This window comes from Takifugu flavidus, chromosome 10, assembly GCF_003711565.1.
Source record: "Takifugu flavidus isolate HTHZ2018 chromosome 10, ASM371156v2, whole genome shotgun sequence".
NCBI lineage: Eukaryota > Metazoa > Chordata > Actinopteri > Tetraodontiformes > Tetraodontidae > Takifugu > Takifugu flavidus.
The window spans coordinates 11,679,950-11,697,857 of record NC_079529.1 but is presented as its reverse complement, the minus strand read 5'-3'; the positions used below and the strand labels follow the sequence as shown (position 1 = coordinate 11,697,857).

Sequence of the window (17,908 nt, the reverse complement as noted above, 5' to 3'; positions counted from 1 at the left end):
GCAAATGAGAAGTGACAACAGAATTGGGAAGCTTAAGGCAAGGGTAGGCATCTTTTTTCAGTACAAAGGAGGGTCAACTCACTGAGGAGAAGGGGAAATAACAGGAAAGAGCAGGTTATAATAACAAGGTTGAGAATCGGGCACTGTAACTTAAACCGGTGTTTTTCAACCTTTTTTGAGCCAAGGCACACTTTTTTCATTCAAGAAATCTCTAGGCACACCACCAGCAGAAAATGTAAAAATGAATCTCGTAGCGTATATTAATGATATAAAGTCGTTCTCAATCAAATAAATACATTTTATAATATTTTTACTCACTCGATGTGACACCTGGTCCTGTTTGGATGAACATAAAGCTGATATAGTGGCAGGAATCGAAAGACTACACAAATCCTACTCTTCCTCAACAGCTCTGTCTCTGTTTTTGCTTTTTATAGTAGTCAGGCTTGAAAAGCTCACCTCACAGAGATATGTTGTGGAAAATGGGAGCAATGTCAAAACAGCTTTTCCAGAATAGGGCACTCATTGGCAGCACCAACTGATGCTGAGCTGTATGGGTCCCTCACCCAGTCAAGGGATTTGATGGATGCTGAAGAAACATAAAATGACATCTTCTCCTCAGGTGTTAAGGTTTTTGTTCGGTGTCCACATGTTGTTTCAAGAGTTGCACCTTTAAATGGAATCCATTTATTTTATCTTTGCTTGGAAGCAGGTTTTCATTTTGGCCTTGCATACGTTGCTCAGTTCATTCAGATGATGAAAAATATCTGCCATCGGTTGCCATCAATTTTGCGTAATCGGACCTCTCATTTGTCAAAAAGACGGGCCAGTGCCTTGCCACGGGACAACCACCGGACCTCCATATGAAACAGTAAGGCTTTATGTTCCATGCCCATTTCCTCACATAATGATGCAAATGTCCAACTTTTCACAGGTTGTGATTGAACAAAGTTCACCGTGCGCACATCATCTAACACAGGAACTAAGTTTGCTTGTAAAGTTTTGGCTAAGAGAGCCCCACGGTGAAAGAAACAGTGCGTAACAATCACATTGGGGTTTCTTTCTATCACTCTGCTTACAAAGCCTTTGGGTCATCCGAATATGGCTGCTGCCCCATCAGTGCAGACGCTCATGCAGTTTTCCCATTTAAGTCCTCCTTGTTAAAAATATTCAGATGTGACCTGAAACATTTCCTCTCCTGTTGTTTTTTTTTTTTTTTTTTTTTTTTTTGGCAATGACTTGCAAAAGAGGAAGTTTTCTCTTATTGCATCTCTATTTATAAACAGCAAATTGTACAAGAGCTGGGCATGTCCACTAACATCAGTAGACAAGTTGCAATGCTAACTTATTACTAATATGGATCTTTTCAAAAACTACACTTTTGATGTCTGCAGACATGTCACCAATACGTCTAGAAAAGGCGTTATCTGGGAGAGGGACTTTGGATTTATTTATTTATTTTGCCGCTTCAGGTCTGAACATATCATTTACAATGGCTGAAGTCTTGGTGTCCCTGCCACAGTGCGCGGCTTTTTAAATTTGGCTACAAGTTCAACTTGATAGCTACCTTTAAGGGCAGTTTCATTTACCTTTTGTGGTTTTTCTCATCAGTGTTGCATGCTTCTCTGTGTGTGCACAATGACGAACAAAATAGTCTGCCTTCTTGTTCTGAAGTGAAGGGTGTTTCATTTGGAGATGCCACTTAAACTTTCTTGGAAGCACAGACCTGTTGCATAGCTTTTCCACAAACAACAATCACAACTGAGTCGGGATTGTTGCATCCCCAATGAAAGTAAATCCAAATGAAAGATAGCTTTCGCTATATTGGCTTATGCTAGAGACTTTCCACAAATAAACCATCTTTGGTTTCTTTTGACTTCCACTCATACTTGGGTCTTCATCTGAGTCAGAATTTTGTCCAGGGTCCAGTTCTGGGTTAGAATCATTTTTTCTTTTCAAAAAAATCTCCATTACTGTCACTGTCTAGCTTCGCAAGGCACATGCCATTGTCACCGCCACCTGACACATCACTATTTAAAGTAACTGGATACCTGTTGCCACCTACTGATATGGAAGTGTATTACACAATTAGTCTGCTGATTATTGGACAGCACAGATACTTGGCAACAGCACATTATTTGCAGATTCTTTTTTTAAGTTTTTTTTACAATTATGTGAAATTGGATGATTTCCCACAGCACCCCTGACACTACGCCGCGGCACAGTAGTGGTTGAAAACAGTACATTATACATTGTGGGGAAACATCCGAGTGGGTTATGTGAGTAGCGTCATGAACCAGAAACAACATAACACACGTTATTAATATGCGGGCAGTATAGAGAGGAGAGAAAGCTGATGATGGATGGACTTGGGAAAATGTGAAGGTAATATAAAAGCTCTACTCAGCCACTTAGCAACAAACACAAGGTTTGCAGGCTAGTGACCATCCAGGCAGTTGGCTAACAAATTAAGTTGTGACCAGTGTACCAGCTTGGCTCCTCCACCAGGATCACCAGCTAAGAGCAAAACACGAGTGAGCATCTACCTCCAGGAATGATAACACCAAATCAGTCTAGACTAACTCAGCTAAGCAAATAATAATGATAAGTTTGGTACTCAGGTTATGGTTCATTTGGCTCTGGTACATTAAGTTAATATTAATTAGGTTTGAATCCATATAATCACTATGGGATGCTTATCTCATTAGCTGTTAAGGTCACATGTGACACATGCTTGTGACTTCAACCAGCATGGTCTAAGGAAGTTCATGAGGTGCACGGTTAGGGGAAGGTTGGTTAGTATAGCATGCAAGCCATCTTTGTCAACCTTCTTTCTTTTGTTGCTCTTCTTTATTCCAGGCTGCAAGGCCTCAGCAGGCATTTACACCCCCTCTCCCCACACACACATGAACACACCTTTATAGTAGCAGTGTACTTTCTAACATACCTGCTGGCTGTTAAATGTTGCACAAGAGTGAATTTTGCCAACCTCGACACTCTCATGAACTCCAATTTCTTTCAACCTTCACTAGTTGTTGATGAGGTTATTTTGGTTCTAGTTGCATAGTTATAAGAGTGCTAAATACACAACCTAGCATATTTTCAGACCGACTGAACAGGTTGGCTGTCCTTTCCCTTCTCAAAAGGGTGCTAAGAAAATAATCGAACATACTTGAATCCAATTATTTATTGGCCTTCCCAGATGTTCATGTTCTGAAGACAATTCAGTTATCACAGGATGCTGCTAAATATGCTTTGAACTATGCAAAATTGTAGTTGGATCTTCTCTACTCTTAATTTCATCACTTTGGTTTTTGTCTTTGACACATTAAGATTAGTGGTATGGAGTCCAATAAAGAGAGAACAGGAGAGGAGCCAGATGTGCAGTAAATGTTCTAATACCCTAATTAAAACCATGGGGTGTCATCAGCATCTCTCCACCCTCTTTATTCAATGAGATAACTTATTCAGTATAAGCCTGTGGATGGAGCCTTGCTATGACTGCCTACACACACATAATATATTTTCTCTTATATTTTAATGTTTGATACATTGCTCTGACCAGTTACATGTTGTTCTGCATACTGAAATATCAGTGCAGAACCTCTCATCACATTGTTCATCTCAGCCTCACTGCCTCCCCCACTGTTAACCCCTGTGCATAAAGCATCATCCCAGTCCCTAATGATGTGGAAGATTCATCTCAACACTCAAAATAACCCTTTATTTAATGAGCAGTCGGCATATTTTGGACCTATAATACTCTGTCATGTTGTCACCTTGTCGAGTGGGACTCTTAGTTCCATGACGCAAAGTCCTGCTGTGCACTGCCTCTGTGGATGCTCAGAGTACTGGTGGAAATCTGATACTGTTAGGAAACAGCAGGAGGAGAATGTGAAAAATTAGAGGACATTGGACTTGATTAGGTTTGAATTACCCTCACAGAGACTCACGGCAGGCATATGAGATCGGCTCCATGTAGAAGAAAACAAAACTATATACTTAGCAAGACTTTTGTGGTCACTTATTGTGTGCCAAATTAATACCATGGCATAAAAGTTGTTTTGTTATTTAAATAGTCTATGTACATACTATGGTGCTCAAAGGAATACTGAAACCTTCAGCTGTGCAATCTTTGTAACATTTTCTTTCTGAGGATTTGGAACGAAACTAGCTCAGGAATTAAATGTAATATGATTGTTTTTATATCATTTATATTTAAACAGACAGCTCTTAATGTTAAATGTGAGGAGCCTATTGTAATATTGTTAGTTATTATTATTATTAGCTCAGAAATTGATCATTTGAAGTATGAATATTAACAAAGAAAATTGGCTGAGTAGCACCCCTTACTTTTAGTTTGAATGAATACAGTGACCATTGCATGTGCAGACCAAAAAATGATACATGTAGCGTAGGTCCACCACATGTCTTTTAGATCCCATCCAAACAAACTCATGATCTTAGAGCTACAGATCATGGACTGGTTTCTTTGCTGGTTCTGCTGGACCTCAGTGCTGCTTTTGATGCAGTTGATCACAGCATCCTGTTACAGAGACTGGAACATGTGATTGGGATTAAAGGGACAGCACTAGACTGGTTTAGATCATATTTATCTGATAGATACCAGTTTGCTCATGTCCATGGTGGTCCCTCCTCATACAGTAAGGTTAGCCATGGGGTTCCTCAGGGTTCTGTACTTGGACCAATCCTTTTCACCTTTTACATGCTTCCCTTAGGGAACATTATTTGGCAGCATGGGATAAATTTTCATTGTTATGCTGATGACCCTGCTGACCCATTCAAGTCCTACACCAGCCCTTTATTATAATTAATGTATTTCCCTGATCTCTGTCTGTTCTCTCCTCTACCTCCCCCCCTTCTCCTTTCCCTTCTCCTCCCTCTCTACCTAGCCAACTACCAGCAGGATGGTTTCCCTTCATTAGCCTGGTCCTGCTCAAGGTTTCTTCCTGTTAAAGGGGAGTTTTTCCTGCCACTGTTGCTTGCTGGGGGTCAGGCCCTGGGATTCTGGAAAGCACATAGTGACAATGATTGCAAAATATTCTGTATAAAGACAGATTGGTTGATTGCACAAGGCCTCAGACACGTTTTTCATCACTGCAAAAATCAAGTTATATGTCTTGTCCTCTCTCTCTAGAATTTGTGTAACACAGTTGCTCTCTCTGTTTCCTCAGAGTCCCTCTCATGCCTCTTTGGTTATAAAATTTTCTATATATTATATATAATATTTTTTTAGATGATGAAAATGATTTAGTGATTGATTCTTTCTTTTTCGCTGTTTTGTGGATTTTGCTCATTTGCAATGTTCTGCTAGCACTTAGGCTAACATTTCACCCAGCCTGTGACAAACCACCTCCCCTCTTTGTTAACTCTGTTTGCTCATGCAAAATGAAACGGGAGTAATATAGGTTAAAAAAAAAAAAAAGTCCAGAGAAACCTTGTAATTATCTGATTAAAATTTGGTGAAGGCCCAGGCCGGAGTCTTATCTTTACCTGTCTGTTTTTAATGTGCAAGTTACTTCCTTTGTGATATTCTGCCACATATCCCACATGACACCATCGAAAGACAGCCATTGGCTAAAATCATGTCCAACCAACCAAACATGATGCAGGAGATACATAAAATCCATTTGGAACTCTGGAAGATGACAGAAAAACTGATGTGAATACAGAAGAAGAGACTGTTGTGGAATTGAAACTGGCATTGAGCAGAACTGCCACATGCTGGGAATGGTCAGTGTTAGAGCGAAACAATAGGAATTCATAGTTATCCAATCTGATGCAAGATAAATAATGCTTCTTTATAAACAGGGTAGACATGAGATTCGATTAGTCAAGGGAAATTCCTGCAAAGAGTTCAAGAGCTCAAGAGTTTTTCTGTGTAGATAAACATGCAGAATACAACCAACTAAATGATGAACAGTAGCTGTGAGACTTGGTATTTTTAATTGGTTTTACCTACATGTTGAATGAGCTTAATCTAGAGCTGCAAGGAAAAGACAAACCATGATCAATATGATCCTCTCAGTCAATGCTTTCAAACGATAAATGCCACATTTGCTCTCAAAGCTTCAGCGCCATGATTTAGCAAACTTCCAGAACCTGGCGTCAGAGCTTGAGATGCAGTTGTGTGTGCACCTTGAAAGTGCAGGCTACACAAAGCAGAGTTTGACAAATGCTTTCAAAACTTTGCTTTACTTGAGCCACTCGCTATGTTCATGTGATACCCTTTTCAGAAAGATGCTGAGATTGCTTCACTCACATCAAAGATTGCAACACTGATTCACCTGTACTCTTCTGGAGTGTAGAATGAGACATTGACATTGCAAGCCAACAGTCAACTGAAGGCTAGAGCTCATGGGCAGTTCTGAAGCTTAGTCACAGAGGTACAGTACCACAACATGGGGAAATCTGCTACCTCCTTGACCGCATTATATGGCTCCACTTATTTATGTGAGCAGCCTTTTCCCACATGATCATTAAGTCCAAGTACCATTCCACCACAACTGATCATTTAGAAGTGTGCTTGAGGCTGGCTATCAGCAGCTACTGCCCAGACTATGCATCCCTGACTGATTCCATTCAGTGCCTTGTCATCAGAGTGAGGTAGTGACAGAAATGTACACAGTTGTATTGTGCAAAATGGATTCATGCAGTTATGCAAGGTACACCAACAAATATTGTATATATAAATAATTGTTTATATTTATAAACAAATATGTATAACATATATATGCATTTTTATAGTAGGTAGATCATTTTCACTTGGTCATTTTATAAGTAGCTCACATGATGAAAAGGTGGATGCACCCCATTCTATGTACCATTATGTACTTGACTTACTATGTTATACTTGCTTCTCAAGCCTTATTAAAATTTGTTCTGCATTTTTTGATATGACTTGAATTTGTAAAGCAAAACACAGATTAGGAACTAAACCACCGCGGCCGGTAAGAAGAAAGGAGGGGGACTGGCCGTGTTCGTTAGCAACAGGTGGTGCAGCCCGGAGCATATTCACGTCAAGGAGCGCGTGTGCAGTCCCGACGTGGAACTTATTGCTATCGGACTCCGTCCATACTATTTGCCACGGGAGTTTACTAACGTCATCGCCATCACCGTTTATATTCCTCCGACCGGTAAAGCGGACTCGGCCTGTGACGTCATCCACTCTGTCACGGCTGACCTGCACACTAAACATCCCGGAGCCTTTATCCTCATCACAGGTGACTTCAATCATGCCTCCCTTAAGTCCACTCTCCCTACATTCCATCAGTATGTCCAGTGCAGCACGAGAGACAGGAAGACTTTGGATCTACTGTATGCTAATGTCACCAGTGCATACACCTCCACTGCACTCCCTCCGCTAGGCAAGTCCGATCATAATCTCGTGCTGCTCTCCCCATCATACACACCTGTTGTTCAGCAGCAACCAGTCACTGTGAGGACTGTTATGAAATGGTCTGATGGTGCTATGGACTGTCTGCGGGATGCCCTGGAGACCACCAACTGGTCTGCTCTCTGTGAACCACATGGTGAGGACCTGACAGACTGTGTTTCCGACTACATCAAGTTCTGCACTGAGAACTCCGTCCCCACCAAGAAGGTACGCTGTTACCCAAACAACAAACCATGGGTGACAAGTGACCTGAAGGCCCTTTTGAATAAGAAGAAGAGGGCCTTCACTGCTGGGGACCCGGCTGAGCTCAGGAGTGTTCAGAAGGAACTGAAACGCAGTCTGAAGGAGAGCAAGGACGCCTACAGGAAGAAGCTGGAGGAGAGACTGGAGAGGAACCAGACCAGGGATGTTTGGAGTGGGATGAGGACGATCACTGGCTTCCAGAAGAAAGGAATACGCTCAGCTGATGGGAACGTGGACCAAGCTAATGAGTTGAACCAGTTTTTCAACAGGTTTGACTCTAGCTCCCCCTCCCCCAGCTGTCCCAATATTCCTCTGGATAACAATGGGTCCCCTTCACACCTCCCAGAGCCCCTAACACCTCTGCCAACTTCTTCCCCCTCCCCCCTGCTGACACCCTACATGGATCCCAGCATGTCACCCATCCCCCCGACAGGACTATCCTTCACATCTGGCCAGGTGAGGAGAGAGCTGGAGAGGCTCAACCAGAGAAGGCTGCCGGACCAGACGGCATCAGCCCACGAGTGCTGAGGAACTGCTCCAGGCAGCTGTGTGGAATACTGCAGCACCTGTTCAACCAGAGCCTTCATCTTCAGAGGATCCCAGTGCTTTGGAAGACATCCTGCCTGGTCCCGGTGCCAAAGAAGACCCATCCTGTGGCACCGAGTGACTACAGGCCAATAGCACTGACCTCCCACATTATGAAGGTCATGGAGCGGCTGGTGCTGTCACACCTCAGACCTCTGGTGAGCCCCTTTCAGGACCCTCTGCAGTTTGCCTATCAGCCCAAGGTGGGGGTTGATGACGCAGTGATATACCTGCTGCAGAGGGCTTACTCCTCCTTGGACAGACTAAACACCACAGTGCGGGTCATGTTCTTCGACTTCTCTTCTGCCTTCAATACCATCCAGCCAAGACTGCTGAGGGCGAAGTTGGAGAAGATGCAGATGGATGCTCCCCTTGTTTCTTGGATCGAGGACTACCTGACAGGTCGGCCACAGTTTGTGAGACTGCGGAGCTGTGTGTCCGACCCCCTGATGAGCAACACAGGAGCTCCTCAAGGAACTGTGCTCTCCCCCTTTCTGTTCACCACCTACACAGCCGACTTCCAGTACCACTCTGAGACATGTCATCTCCAGAAGTACTCGGATGACACAGTCATAGTCGGGTGTGTGGAGAATGGACAGGAGGATGAATACAGGGACCTTGTGGAGAGTTTTGTCAGGTGGAGCAGGGAGAACCTTCTGCAGCTCAACGTGACCAAGACGAAGGAGATGGTGGTGGATTTCAGAAAAAGCAAGTCCCCACCCTCCCCAGTCTGCATCAGTGGGAAAGAAGTGGAACTAGTCCCATCTTACAGGTTCCTGGGTGTCCAGCTGGACAATAAACTGGAGTGGTCCACAAACACCGATGCTGTTTACAAGAAGGCCATGAGCAGACTCTATTTCCTCAGGAGACTCAGGTCCTTCAGTGTTTGCAGCAGGATGCTCCACATGTTCTACCAGTCTGTCATGGCTAGCACCATCTTCTTTGCTGCGGTGTGCTGGGGTGCAGGCATTAAAGCAAAGGATGCCAACAGACTCAACAAACTCATCAAAAAGGCAGGGTCTGTTGTTGGCTGTAGACTTGATAACTTGGACGAGGTGGTGAGGGACAGGATGGTGTTGAAACTGCGGACAATCATGGACAGTCCCTCCCACCCCCTCCATAACACAGTGGACAAACTGAGGAGCAGCTTCAGCAACAGACTCCTGCAGCCTCGCTGCTCTAAGGAACGGTACAGGAAGTCATTCCTGCCGTCCGCCATTAAACTCTATAATTCACTCAAACCAACTCAACAATAATTGTGTAATGTTTATGCTGTAATTTTATTTCTAATTTATTCTATATTTATGTATATATGCTTATAATGCTTATAATATGTATATATTATATTATGTATATATTATATATATGCTTATAATATATGCTGTATGTATATATGCTTATAACACTCTAATCTTATCTGTATTTATTTTTTTTTCTGTCTCTTTTACTCTGCATACGCTGCTACTATAACTCAATTTCCCCACGGGGATGAATAAAGTCCATCTTAATCTTAATCTTAATCTTAAAGACAAAGCACAGGAAGACAACTACAGACATTAAAAGTGAATTCTGCTTCATTCCAGACAGCAGATCCAAGAACTGCATTCAGATCCACACTGATGGATCGATTGCATGCAGCTGCTTCTACAATCACAATAATTTCCAGGAAAGAACTAGTGACAAAAATAATAACATCTTAGCTATGCTGTTACAGGCCGAGGCTGCCGGGGTCCAGAAACATGATCACCTGACAGGCCTCTGTCACCCCACTGGGTCATGGTTTCCTCTCCTCTCCTCTCCTCTCCTCTCCTCTCCTCTCCTCCCTCTCCTCTCCTCTCCTCTCCTTTCCTCTCCTTTCCTCCTCCTCATCAAGCAGACTAGTTATGCTGATTCCTGTGTAGTTTCTCACCCCCCCCCTCTCTATTTATTTACAGGTATCGCCGCCTTCGGAGCTGCATGATGACCTCCGGCCCCACTGACCCGTTGTACTGTGTATTTTTGTGTGTGTTTTTGTGCTCTGTGCCTCCCCTCTCCTCTCCTCTCCTCTCTCCTCTCCTCTCCTCCCCATCTTCTCCTTCTTCTTCTCCTTCTCCTCTCCTCTCCTCTCCTCTTCCCCCTCCTTCTCCTTCTCCTCTCCTCTCCTCTCCTCGCCTCGCCTCGCCTCTCCTCTCCTCTCCTCTCTCCTCTCCTCTCCTCTCCTCTCCTCTCCCTCCTCTCCTCTCCTCTCCTCTCTCTTTACCCAGCCGGCCATCAGCAGGAGGGTCCCACTACATGATCCTGGTCCTGCTCAAGGTTTCTTCCTGTTAAAGGGGAGTTTTTTCTTGCCACTGTTGCTTGTCTGGAGTTAGGCCCTACGATTCTGGAAAGCACCTTGAAACAATTTTGATTGTATAAGACACTATATGAATAAGGATTGATTTGATTTGATTTGATAACAGCATATGGAAAATGTGTAGGAAAAGGGTTTTGTGTTTTTGTGTACCTCCGCACATCTTGGGATTCGAGGGAATAAGAGGGCAGAAAACATTGCACAGGAAGCAGTAGTACAAGTACCAGTGGTGTCAAACTTCAAACCAGTAGGGAGCAGCCTGGTGACTGGTAAAAAGAAAATAAAATTAGGCAAGAGAAGTGGGAAGCAGAGGTCAAGAAGAGGCATCTATTTGTAGGTCAGGAAAGGGACAAAAAGCAGTTATGATAAGGTTAAGAATCGGTCCTCAGGACCTTAAACAGAATATTACTCATTGTAGGTAAGATTTAACAAGATTATGGAGGATTGTCAGGAACCAGAAACAACAGAGCATGCACTTTTAGTATGCAGGCAATACACCGGGAAAAGGAGAGTGATGATGAATGGACTGGGGACACTGGGAATTGGTGAAGGGGTTGAGAAGAGCGTCTCAGAATATGTAGACAGGAAACAGGTCTGTAAATTTCTGATCTGGCAATAATGCGACATGATAGATACCTGCTGCCATTAAACACTTACTGTTACTCTAACTGTTGGCCAGTTAAGGTTCTAACCATGCAAGAAACAAACTCTTCTTGGTTTTATTTGCTGGTGGTGAATTGATGGAAGAACTGTATGAGTGCCAATGATGAGTACCAATGGTCCAATGGAGACAACAGAAAAAAATTACAATATCTTCTCCAAAGTTAAAATTAAAGAGAAATGTAGCTTTCCCATCATCGTGCAGATTATATGTTAAATGCAGATGATTCAAATAATATTTAATCAATTTTCAAATTAACTTAATCATAAAAAGTTAAATCGATCAATCATTAAACTCAATATTAACTTAATACATAAATATGATCCTTATCAATAAATGAAAATGATAACTGAAATAAGTGCAAAAGCAACATGACACTTATCAAAAAACACTTCCAACTACAAAGAGAGAAAGTCTGGCACATCCCGGTCTGTGTTTCTTGTAAGGCAGTGGTTGAAAGATAGATTGTCTACACTTTATCAACCTCATAGAATGGAATGAAAATGCTTTGTGGTTTTTTCAAAATAACTGTAGTTTCTAACAGTACAGTTTTTTTGTGAAAATGGGAACATAGGACTTGGATTTGTTCTCATATCTTTTCTTTCCTTGCAGTCTTTATGGTTTATTTTGTGACACTAAGAAATGTACACTGTCGCTGTTTTAAAAATAGAGGCGTTGCATTTTCTGAAATTCCATTGATCTTGTGACTTTAATCACCTGGCCAGTCAGAGCATGAAGATGCAATCATTAGCACTTGGAACTGCAACTCAGCCCTGGTACCACTAGTGGAAAAGCCAACACTGTTGTCTACAGTTGCGCTGAGTAGATACTAGTGGAAAAGCCCTGTTAGTTTAGAAGTGAGACACCTGGATGAGACACATTCTTTTTGTCTTTAACTGCTGTTAATACAATACAGAGGTTGGCCTACCACAACTGTGGGGCTGTTTTAGCCAGATTTATTTATAAACCATCTCTTTTCTGATGCTGGTTTCAAAATCAAATGAAATCAAATGTTATCTTTGAATATATGTTTTTAGATGTATATTGTAGACACAGAATGGTTTAAGATTTAAACTTTATTATAATGTTTTCCATTAAACTCTAAAGTGCAGTTCAACAACTTCAAGTGAAATATCTGGTAAAATAATAACACAGGTATAATCAAAGGGGCTTGCATAATTTATGGTACAATTCATTTCTCTCAGCAACCAAAACAATGCAGAACAAAGACAAACAGCCTGCCTAAACAAAGTAGGAAATTCATTATTTTGTGTGATTCAATTACAAAAGCAGACGTCTCCACATTTTCAGTCTAACAAATTACCTCCCATATTGTAATCAATGCAGGACATAAATCATTTGTCATATTTCATTACAGCACAGAGCAGGAGTGAATATGCTCTGATTTAAATGCACCGCACTGATTACTGTTCTACATTTAGTGTTCCCACTGCTTCAGCAGTGCTGATGTTGGATGCTTTTTAACAATCAATCAGTTACAAAAGTAAATGAGTAACTGTTGTGGCCAGAAGAGATACATTCCTTACCTAAGAGAATGGCCTTTTTAGTCTTGGTGGATTCAAAGTACAGGGTATTGTGACACTACAACTACATTTGTTAAGGGTATGAATAGTGTCCAGCAGAGCACTGCAATACAGGGGATGCAGTAACTGCATCCCAAAATATTTTAATGACACACAGAAAACATTGTATCACATAGGTGTTTGTGCGTGTGTTTATGCTTTTTTTAAAAAATAAAACCTGTCTACTGTCCTTCCCATCACAGACAGGAAGAAGCCAGCACCTGGGAGAAGGGCAGTGGGAAACCCAGAGTACCTGACCACCCCGGAGTGGCAGCGGACTTTTAGGGAGGAAAATAATATCTGGGCTGGGTGCCCATACATCCTGTGAGGGTGTAGAGCAGATTGGCTGTGGTCGTGTGTGTGTGTGTGTGTGTGTGTGTGTGTGTGTGCGTGTGTGTGTGCGTGTGCGTGGTCTTGTGGTTGAGGGGAATCTTGCCCAGATATGCTGGTCCTGAGGGTGCCTGGCTTTTTGGTCTGTCTGTCATGGCTGTTCTTGGCCTGCTGCACACAGACCCACATTCTTACTAACATGAACACACATCATATCTATATCTACAGATACATACACACATGAAAACTTAAGGACGTGTTTTGGCTGTAGTATTACATTCGTGAAAGATGACTGTGTGGGTTAAATGCATATTTTGATTGTTGCTTTTGAATTTCTTTATTTTTGTTTAAGTCATACCAGGCTTACGCATGGGCACCACTTTTTGTGTTTGCCTGCTCAGCCTATTACATTTAGATTTCATAAATTAATAATCATCAAAGATTAATATTTATTACTATATAATCAGCAGGATTACAAAGTCTCACTCTGTGTCCGAAACCATCCCCTATACCCTAATAGTGCACTCAATTGTGTGTACACCATTTTGAAATAGTGTCCAAATTCTTAGTGAGCATCGTTGTACCCTATGTAGTGCACTCAATGTATCCCACAATACACTGCGAAAAGCAGTGTACAACCGATGCACCCTAACTCGGAAATGTATCCCATCAGTCTTTATGGTATCACGTGATACCGATGAAGGCTATGTTTTACTGCTAACCTGACAAAACAATGAGATTAGTTAGGTTAAATTTAGGTTAAATAAATTTCGAGGTCTTGACTGGGTCAAAGTTGGTCAAATTCGCTATTGTGCAATATTAAACAGACAGCAGGTACAGTATGTTTAAAAGACATTCATGAACATGAATAAAGCTAACATACAATCTGTCTACAGTGTACTTCTATACAGCTGTGGATGTGTGTGCATGTGCTGAAGAGTGTGTGTGTGTGCATGCACGCATGCGTGTGTGTCATTAGGTGCTAAGTTAGAGGAAAGGTGGTTAGTTTAGCATGCAAGAGACCCTGAGTCTCTGTATGGCAACTAACATAAACTTTATAATGTGCCAGAGCTAACTGAACCATAACCTTAGTAGCAAACTGATTACAACAAGTCACTACAAATCAAATTCTCAGGTTGAAGTTATTTGCTTAGTTCAGGTAGACTAGACCCAGTTGGTGTTACTAGTCCTACCACTAGTAACTACTAGGGTCTGTGGTGAGTTACTCCTTTAGCTGGTGATCCTGGTTGGCAGCCAAGCTGGGAAACGTTTCAGTTCTAGTTTGAAAGCAGCCTTTGCTGTGCGTTGCTAGTGCTAATGTTGAAGGAATACTGATGGCTTGTTAGTAGCTTGGTGCTTGCTAGCTAGCTAGATGGCTCCCGTTGCTGAGAAGATTAACCTGCAAACCTTGTGTTTGGTGGGTAGTTGAACTCTAGTGATGTCCGATTGAGGCTTCTTGGGGCTTTTAACCGTTTTGGACCATTGTGTTGAAAATTGCTTTATTGCTCGAAGCTTCAATGACTAAGAACGTGGGGGTCATCTGCTGGAGCACTGGTTGTACTGCAGCCATGCAAAAGGTCAATGACCCTTGCAAGAGTGCACTTTGAATTTTGCTTTATTTGTGCATAACAATAATTACTATTATTATTATTATTATATTATTATTATTATTGTTAGTATTATTAATATCATTGGTAACCTTTACTCTCTGTTTTATGCCTCTGTGTTTTCATATGTCCTTGTATGTATGTTGGCTACTAAACACACAAATTTTACCCTCTGGGGAATTAATAAAGTAGCTATCTATTTCTAAATAAAACTGAAGCTAACTTCATTTCATGGGTTGTTTTTCATTTTTTCTCTATCTTACTGATATATCAAGGTTCACTTTATTGTCATTCAACATGTTAAAAACATGAACAATGAAATTTGCTCCTCAGGGCAGCATTAAATAAACTATGACTAATGAATACATAAATAAATCATCACCAAAATAATTGCTACAGTGTCATTTATTATTTATTTTTCTATATATACAGTGATCCCTCGTTTATCGCGGGAGTTGCGTTCCAAAAATAACACCCGAAAAGTGAAATCCGTGAAGTAGTCAGCTTTATTTTTTTTTATTATTTTACAATGCAATACTGAACTATAGAATGAAACCAAAAATCAAAACCTGTTTTAAAGCCCAAAATTTGTTTAAAACAATAATTTTAATATAGTAATACAAGGTTGGAAACATTGTCACTCACGTATTTCCCAGTCCCAGCTGTGCCTCTTCGTCCTGACTCCGCTCCGCTGGAGCGTCTGTTTCTACTGAAGGCGCAGGAGTCTTTCTCCGAGAGAAGAACATTGTTATGGGTAGTTGTTGGCGCTCTTTCTTTTTCTGAGCAAGAAGATTTTTATAAACGGATATGCCAACTTTCGATTATATTTGAGAACTGCAATGAACGACTCGCAAAAAAAATTCGTGAAGCAGCGAAGCCGTGAAAGATGAAACGCGATATAGCGAGGGATCACTGTATACTTAATTATTCTGACAATTACCGTATTTTCACGACCATGCTAAAACATACAGTAAAAAATGATAATGGAAGTAGAATAGTGAGTTTCGACACATTTATTGAACAAAACAATTCATTCTTCTGCCACAAAACCATCAAAGTTTTCATCTTCTGTATCTGAATTAAACAGCTGCACTATTTCAATGTCCAACATCCCAAATTCCTCTTCATCATCTGAGTCAGACTCACCGACCGGTTCCGCGTCAGCGTTGATGCCGGCTTTTGTGAAAGTTCTTACAATACATGAAGACGGTATCATAGCCCATGCATCTACAATCCACCCGCATATGGTGGCATAACTTGCCCGCCACTGCCTCATAGTCTTTGTGAAGGAGTGTTTGCCTTCCATCATCCAGCGCTCTGTCCGTGACTTCTCATGCCCCGTTGTGCGTATTGCCACCGTGCCGGTCCCTTTTTCTCCACTTTGTGGGTCAAAGGGATGTCAAAAGTCAGAGGGATCTCATCCATGTTGGTGATGTGGCTGGGCGCAGTTATCTTGTTGTGGCAGTAGGTGCGGAAGATGGCCGCCCTCTACTGGTAATCCACGGGCAGCCGCTGCGCAACAGTTGTCCTTGCGTGTATGGAGAGATGTCGCCTCCTCATAAAGCGAAAACACCAAGACGGACCTCCTTGGAAGTGCTCAATGTCCATTTCTGCAGCAATCGCTTTGGCCTTTTGTCGAATGGTGACAGTAGAGACGCCCCTTCCAGTTGTTCGCTGTTCCACAACCCACTGTTCCACTCGGTCTTCCTGTTCGGGCCACCTTGCTTTGTTCCCGCGGAAACTCAGCTTCGTCTTCCTCACTTGGCGCAGTTCACTTTCTTGTTTTCTCCACTTTCTGACCATGGACTCATTTACATTAAAATGATTTGCTGCTGCTCGATTGCCATTTCCAGCCGCATATTCGATGGCCTGCAGTTTAAAGTAAGCCTCATATGCGTGTCGCTTGACCGGCGCCATTTTAGGGGATCCTTACGCGTAGGTGTGCCGCTAAACGATGAGCGGAGCGTTTACCGTAGTGCACCCACCAAAGGCACACAGCAGATTTTGGAACTCAGTCCACACACAAGGCGCACCATTTTATAAGGCGCACCGTTGATTTTTGAGAAAATCTCAGTGTATTAGGTGCGCCTTATAGTCATGAAAATACGGTAGTTCATGTATGTATTTTTCTATATATTGTATGACCAGATGGGGTGTGTGGGCTTAAGGTGCTTCGGTGAACTGGGGTGCTTATGCATTTTTATTTAAAAACAACAGTTTCTCCACCAAAGAGGGTTTGACGCAGTTTATCTTTTTTGAAACTACTGCCTCAGCTTTATAAAAACACTCTCTGCAGGGCACAGAGGATGCTGGTGTTGCCAGGTACTGGTTTGCCAGGTGGTACAAGTTTGGGTGTGGAGCTTTGGGTATAAGGTTTTGTGATCATTCAAGTGGAGGGGCTTGCAGATAACACTGCACCTCTCTCTCCTTATTTCTCTCCTCTTCTTTGCTGGGGGAGGAGGAGGAGAGAAACAAACGCCACAGCGTTTCGATCCCCTATCTGTCCGGGGTCTCTGAGAAGTTTAGGAGGATGATCCAGAAACATGACATACCGGTTTAGTTCAAACCCAGCAACACTCTCAGACAGATGTTGGTACACCCAAAGGACAAGGCACCAAAACACAAACAAAGTAATGTTTATGCTGTACTCCTTCAGCCCTATATATTTTTCTGAGGCGTCATCGCTAATTCAGAAATCCAAGACCACCACGTGTCTTTTAGATCCCATCCCAACACACCTGCTGAAGGATGTTTTACCATTGATAGGCAGCTCTATCCTGGACCAGATCAATGGTTCTTTAGTGTCAGGTTATGTACCCCGGTCCTACAAGGTGGCAGTGATTAAGCCGTTGCTTAAAAAACCATCACTGGATCCTGATGTCTTAGCAAACTATAGGCCGATATCCAACCTTCCTTTTATCTCTAAAGTTCTAGAGAAGGTGGTGGTGACTCAGTTACTGGAGTACCTGCAGAGAAACAGCCTGTTTGAGATGTTTCAGTCAGGCTTTAGAGCTCATCACAGCACAGAAACGGCACTTCTTAAAATTACTAATGATCTTCTCATAGCTTCAGATCATGGACTGGTCTCTATGCTGGTTCTGCTGGACCTCAGTGCTGCTTTTGATACAGTTGATCACAGCATCCTGTTACAGA

General features: G+C 42.2%; 1 protein-coding gene across 1 annotated transcript in view; it reads left to right on the top strand.

The window, feature by feature from the left end:
• The window catches only part of tsnare1 (T-SNARE Domain Containing 1), a 108,950-nt gene extending 93,968 nt beyond the window's left edge, over nucleotides 1-14,982 (top strand). Inside the window, exon 12 of the mRNA XM_057044977.1 lies at nucleotides 13,022-14,982. The gene's annotated coding sequence lies outside the window, so the exon portion shown is untranslated. The remainder of the gene's footprint in view (nucleotides 1-13,021) is intronic.
• Nucleotides 14,983-17,908: the final 2,926 nt, after the last annotated feature.